Below are 6,750 nucleotides of genomic sequence, written 5' to 3'. Positions count from 1 at the left end.
CCGCGCCCCCCGCCCGCCCCCTCCCCCTCCTCCACCCATGCGGCATAACGTGGCGGGCTCGCGCCCGGGCGGTTCCAATGACAGGTACTAAGGGGGGGGGTGGGGAGGGGGGCGGGAGAAGAGCCTTTCTGGCTAGCGCGCAGGCGCAGACCCCTCCGGGTCGCCCCCTCCCTCGCAAGGTGCGCCCAGGGAGGGGAGGGGCCCGCAGCCCAACTCCTGGGTCACCCAGAATCACAAACAAAAACCCCTTACCCGGGCTCGGGTAGGTTAGGAAATAGCGGGGTAGAACAGTATAAAGCCCGGTTCCGATCTTCTTCAAGCATGAGATGGTGAGGCTAATTCCATTTTCTTTTCCCCTCCAGGCGCTGGGCTGGCGGTTCTGTTTGAATCCACGTTCCCGAATTGGCCCTAGCCTCCAAGAGCCACTCAAGTTTTTGTGTGATAAAAAATCACTTGGATGAAGCCAGGCTTAAAGTGAGAACCAAACAAAAACGCTGCCCCCCCCCCCACGTCCAACTCCTGCAAAGTGTTTCCCAACTGTTTTCTTCTGGACTCAAAAAGATGGGAGAAAAGGCAGGAAGAGGTTAGGATTCCGAGGCTGGTGACAGATACCTCCTGGGCCAGGAAAACCCTGGAAGGAACCTGGGGCCGACAATGGCACCCACTAATTTTTCTGCTCTAAAATGCAAATGGTGTCGAATGTGAAATCCATCTGTGCAAGTTGCTACAAACAAAATAGCTAAACTGGTTGTTGTTGTTGTTAAACTGGCCTTCAGTGTATCCAAAACGAGAAAAATCAAACATCAGGAAAAGCATCAAAAACACATCATTTCCTAAATCAACGTAAAGGGGCGGGGCCTACCCAAACGACCCGGAACTGGTGAGCAATGGCAATCCTTAATCAATAGGAAAAGGAATTTGAGCAGCCAGTTTTGCCAAGGGGGAGGATTTGCCTAGTGTGAAGTTTTGCTGTCGTTTTACATATAACCACTAACGCCACATACAGTCTGGTTGGGTGGCAGATCAATTACAATGAATTAGCAGTGCCAGAATCTGATCCTCAGGCCCAATACTATTCTTTTTCACTCAAGTAGATAGGTATAGATAGATAGATAGATAGATAGATAGATAGATAGATAGATAGATAGATAGATAGATAGATAGATAGAGATTATCTTAGTATTAGGATTCCTCTGTTCCCCAAGAGTACTACCGTTCTTTAAATGCGCAAAGGTCCTGACACATCCTCACACTCAGTTCAGAAGCACATTCTTTAACACCAAGCAAGAAACCTCATTTAACTTTTATCAAAACAAACGACTGCGCTTCTCTAGAAAACTACCACCGCCACCAAAACCAAAAAAGTATTCTCAAGTGGAGGCAGGTTGCGCCAAAACCTAAGCAGTAACCCCACTATACATGTTAATGGATAACCTTTGAACTCCGAAGCCTTTGAATGTCGTAAACACAATGGGGCTGATAGTTAAAAACCCCAGTGTCAAAATGGGGCGAAAAGCGAGTCCAAACTTTTCAGCAGGAAGGAGGAAACAATCAAATATTTTGACAAATAATCGTTTCACGAGGAACAATGAGCCTCCGGCTCAGACCTAGTCGCTACCGAGTTATTTTCGGAGCAAAAAAAAAAAAAAAACGGTTGTATTTTTTCTTCTTTTTTCCGCTCTCGGGCGGGCACAAAGCCTCCATTTGTTTGCGCGCCGGGGCCTCATAGGGTCTGTTACAGTTTCTCCTCCCCTCCCCCTCCCCTCCCCCTCCCCCCTCCCCCCCCAGCCCCTCTTCCAGGGCGGCTCGGGAAGCCCAGGGGGCTGAGCAGATGTACGAGCGCCGAGTTTTGTGGGTGATCCCGATGTGGGGAGCGGAGGATGACCGAGAACCTTAACTGCCGGCGCCGTGCCCCCAACACAGCAACGACGAAACCGGGGAGCGTGGCGGGGCTGCGGCCTGGGGGCGGCCCCGGCGCGGGGTCCCCAGCGTTATGGGGGGGGCACCTCGTGCAGCTGAACGATGACCAATGCGGGGTCCCACAGGGCCCGGCCCCCCGGGGCGTGGGGGACTCCGCCGCGGCCGGGCGGGGGGCGGGGGGGCTGGGCCCCGCCCACGTGTGATCCCCGGGCCCGGAGGGTCTCTGGAAGAATCAGGTGCCACTGGACACCAGCCGCCGAACAAAGCTGGCGGCCCGCGGGGACGCCCCTGGCAGCGCCCCCAAACCCTGCCGCCGGACAGACGGGGGCCACCACACCTCATTTTTCAGAATGAGCCTCCTGGCAGACCTAGTTCCCGACGTGACCACTGGAAAATAAAAAATGTTGGCCCGTATCTGATGGTCACTATTGTCTGATTTCATCTCGGGCCTTCCTGAACCAAACACGGATGTGTGTGCTCCCCATCCTGCCAATCCCAGCGTTTAAAACCAAAACTGCTCACTCCATGTCCTATTGACTGGAACACCTGTTTGGTGTTTTTTTTTAACTTCACCTTAATGAGAAGAGCAGAGCGTGATAGGATCTTTTTCGCAAGTATTTCTTTCTTTCACTCTGGAACTACTACAGAAAAAACAATTTGGAAACGGGAAACCCCAGGAGCTGATACAGAGCCAACACAGATACTCCGGGGGGAAAAAGAATTCAGTGTTCAGAACAGGAAAACCTGAAAAACTGCAGCAAGAAGTTCACAAGAATAGAAAATGAAAAAAAAAAAAAACTTGGGCAAACCAACCTTGCCAGCAACTGCAAACTACAAAGGACATTTGAGGAGGAGCAGGGACAGCCCTTTTACCAAGACTAAAGGCACGAAATTAAATAGGAATAATAAAACAACTGAAGGGACCCAAACACTTTTTTTTCCATATACTAAGTTTGATTCCACACAAGTCATCATGGTTTTGAACCTGCAGTAATGTATGATAAAAAGTATGTAACAAATTACCTTAAAGAAGGACAGGCAGTGTCTGGAACCTGAAAACTCGAGAAGCCGGCTGGCCCACCTGGCTCAGAACAATACTGCAGGAGACGTGATTGCTGGGTTTTTACAAGCAAACCAAAAAAGGGAGGAGCTAAGCAGAAAGCTCAATTTAAATAGAGGTTTAGATATAATCCTGGCGTGACTGAAAAAAAAAAATCAACCTGGATGGGTTTATCAACAAGACTAGACTTTAACTTTAGTTGTGCCTTTGTAAGTCAGACTTGCCCTCCCTTGCAAGCCTGCCTATGACTTCTAATATTTTGGATACTTTTCCTGAAGTTGATTTAACTCAGAATATTCATATAAATTTGCTTAAAGATTATATTTATACCACTCAAGTCCCATTCCACATCTGGTAACAGTGTCAATGGGGGGCTTTGGAATGAGGGAAAGCAGGGGAAGACAGAGGTAAATGTTCACTGAACTCCAATTATTGTCAGAATGCTTAAATGGAGGTTTGAAGCCAGGCTGTGGAGGAAAGTAGGTGAAACCCTTATCACCAATTAACCAGCAAAAAGCAGGAAGTGGGATGGGTGCGGGTGGCTCCTGCCTGTAATCCTAGCTACTCAGGAAGCTGAGATCTGAGGATTATGGTTCAAAGCCAGCCTGGGCAAAAAAGTCTGTAAGACCCTTTTCTCTAATAAACTACAAAAAAAAAAAAAAAAGCCAGATGAGAGTTCCAGCCTTGAGCAAAAGAAGCTCAGGGACAGCACCCAGACCCTCTGAGTTTGAGCTCCAGTATTGGGGGGAAAAAAAGGAGGAGAAGGAGGAGGAAGAAGAGGAAAAGAAAAGAGAGAGAAGGAAGGAAAGAGAAAGAGAAAGAAAGAAAGCAGAGAAAGAGAGAGATAAGAAAGCAGGAAGTAGAGGTGTGGCTCAAATGGTGGAACACTACCCTTGAATAGAAAAAAAACTAAGTGGACATCCAAGCCTTGAGTTCAGGGCATAGTACTGGCTAGCACACACACACACAGGCACAAAAGAAATCCAATTATCATCCTCATCTCAATAAATGGAACCATCTTCCCTGCATACACACTTCTGGACAAACTCAGATCTGGACTATCTGTGTGCTTCTAACTCAGGCCTCATGGGACACTGTGGCCACACCTCTCCTCCAGATACAGGAAGTGTGCATAGGTTTCTTCCTTTCTAGGTTTACCTGGATCCTTTGCCCTTCCCTAACAAAAAACATCTTTCTCAGTGGATATCAGATCATGTCACCACCCTGCTAATGGTTTCCTATCGCCTTAGGAAAAAGAACCAGTCTCCGAGCTGGCTCTGGTTGTGAGCTCAAGTCTGGGCAGGCCTTCACGGAATGCCCCGCCATTTCAGTCAGCAGCTTTCTCACACAGGGCCTTCACCCTCCCTTCCCTTGCCCCCATCCCTTCTCCTCTCCTGGACAGCCTGGCCCTTTCATCCCCATGCTCTCTGACATGGTAGCTTGATTTTTTCCTTTCACTATAGGACCCAAATCCTGAGGTTCCACCACTTAAGAGATGCATAAAGCCAGGCTAGGAATGTGGCTTAGGAGTAGAGTGCTTGCCTAGCATGCATGAAGCCCTGGGTTCAATGCCTCAGTATCACATACACAGATAAAGCCGGAAGAGGCAATGTGGCTCAAGTGGTAGAGTGCTAGCCTTGAGCAAAAGAAGCTCAGGGACAGTGCCCAGGCCCTGAGTTCAAGCTCCAGTACTGCCAAGAGAGAGAGAGAGCATAAAGCCAAATTACCTAATCACTTAAGCTTCAATCTCCTCACCTACAAAATGAAGTGAATATGAAGAAATAAGAACAATACAGTGGCCTATATTATCTACAAATAATACTCATATTTTGACAGGACTGGAGACTTAAGTGAAATCCACGCGCAAAGCTTACTCACACAGGGTTGTGTTGACCCAACACTGTTAGAAGCATGAGAGTGAGCAATAGAGCCCTGTCCCTCTGGGGCTGATATTTCTAGAGAAACAACACAGCATGTGTGTAGCCCCTGGCAAGGAGGGAGGCAGAGAACGAGAGAAAAAGAGAGAGAGAATCCTGCCCTTTTAGACTGGGCCTACCTGAAGAGCAGCCATCCATCCCTGTGAGTTAGTTGGGAAGCAAATCATAATTACACGGAGAGTAAGGTGCCATTCAGAGGGGACAGAAGGAGGCAGGCAGCCCAGACAGAACCAGGCTTGGACAGAACTGAACAGTGGCTACTATGTTGGTCCTCTGGGACATGCGCACAGGATGAGGACTGGGTGAGAACCAGGGTGCCAGGAATCAAGGTGGAACTTTGGCCTCCTCCCACACCATGAAGCATAAATAGCACTAGGCAGCCCTGGGTCCCCCATTAAGCCACACTCCCAAGGTCTGGTTCCTTCTACCCCAAGAGACTGTTCATCTCTGAAGTTAATTAAGAATGGACATACAACTGTCTATCCTAAAAACAAAGCGCTTTCAGAGCTAGGAGACAGGGTTTGTAAAGTGAAAATATCCCAGATAAGATATTCACCTTCTTCCCTCCCTTCTCTCCACCTAGCAGCTCCAAGCAAAGTATAATGAATCTCACAGATCCTATCTCAGATATGTCCTTCCCTTCATCCCTGACTCCCTCTGACCTATGTGACCATCCCATAGCTTCTTTTCCTGTACCCAGTTTCTTCCTAGTCCAGAATATGTCCCTCCTCCCTCTTTGAACCATCTTGCTACAGGCTTGTGCACAAGCTATTTTACCAAACCAAGTCACAGTTCATTCTCAGGATACCAGGATACAAAACCCCACTTGGCCCCAGCCAACCTTTCATCCTGATTCACTGAACAAATATGTATTGGCCACGCCTTTCTCCCAAACAAGTGGGCTACACAGTAATTACAGAACAAATTACAAAACAAATCCAATATCCTACCCTCGTGCAGCTTCTATTTTAACAGGACAAGTGGACATTAATCCAATTAAAATACAAATAAATAGATTAGTGCGTAATTACAGTATCTACACTAAAGATAATCACTCCTGTGCTCTAAGAAGTCAGCTTGGGTTGTTGTTCACCTCGGAATTGTTTATAACACTGACAAACCAGGAACAATTTGTGCTCTCCAGAAGGAAGAAGGCCACACCAACCATGGTATATCCAAATTACTATGCGAAGAAATCTGGGTATTTGGGTAGTTGATAAATGTTTTGTTTTGTTTTGCCTATATGTTCTTTGGCGTTTGTTTGGGGTTTTTTGTTGTTGTTTTGGGTTTGTTGTTGTTGTTGTTGTTTTTGCTAGTCCTGGGGCTTGAACTCAGGGCTTGGGCACTATCCCTGAGCTTCTTTTGTGCAAGGCTAACACTCTGCAATCTGAGCCACAGCACCACTTATGAGTTTTTCTCTGTGTGTGGTACTGAGGAATCGAACCCAGGGATTCATGCATGCTAGGCAAGCACTCTACAACTAAACCTCATTCTCAGTCCTTGTTTTTATACTGAAGAATTAGTAGCTGGTATGGTATCTCTCACCTGTCAACCTATTAAAAATTAGTAGCTGGTGGCAGTGGCTCTTGCCTGTAAACCTAGCAACTCAGGAGACTAAAGGACTGCCATTCAAAGCTATCCCAGGCAGAAAAATCCAGGAGAGTCTGTCCCCCGAAAATGCAGAGCTGGAGGCATGGATCATGCATGGCAAGTAAGTCAAACTTGAAACTACTGGGCTGGGAAGGTGGCTCAGTGGTAGAGTACTTGCCTTGCATGCATGAAGCCCTGGGTTGGAGTCCTTAGCACCACATAAGCAGAAAAAGCCAGAAGTGG

General features: G+C 47.7%; 1 protein-coding gene across 3 annotated transcripts in view; it reads right to left on the bottom strand.

Annotated features, from left to right (window-relative positions):
- Nucleotides 1-6,750, bottom strand: part of Znf217 (zinc finger protein 217) — a 41,828-nt gene that overhangs the window by 23,844 nt on the left and 11,234 nt on the right. For 2 of the 3 annotated variants that reach the window (XM_013024358.1, XM_013024360.1), the window contains exon 1: nucleotides 2,944-3,010. The exons of the other annotated variant lie outside the window; for it this stretch is intronic. The gene's annotated coding sequence lies outside the window, so the exon portion shown is untranslated. Of the gene's footprint in view, nucleotides 1-2,943; nucleotides 3,011-6,750 lie in introns of those variants that run through there. 3 annotated transcript variants of the gene reach the window in all.

Source organism: Dipodomys ordii, unplaced genomic scaffold (assembly GCF_000151885.1).
Source record: "Dipodomys ordii isolate 6190 unplaced genomic scaffold, Dord_2.0 Scaffold75, whole genome shotgun sequence".
In the NCBI taxonomy this organism is placed as follows: domain Eukaryota; kingdom Metazoa; phylum Chordata; class Mammalia; order Rodentia; family Heteromyidae; genus Dipodomys; species Dipodomys ordii.
The sequence above is the reverse complement of the archived record's forward strand: the minus strand, read 5'-3'. Positions and strand labels throughout refer to the sequence as shown.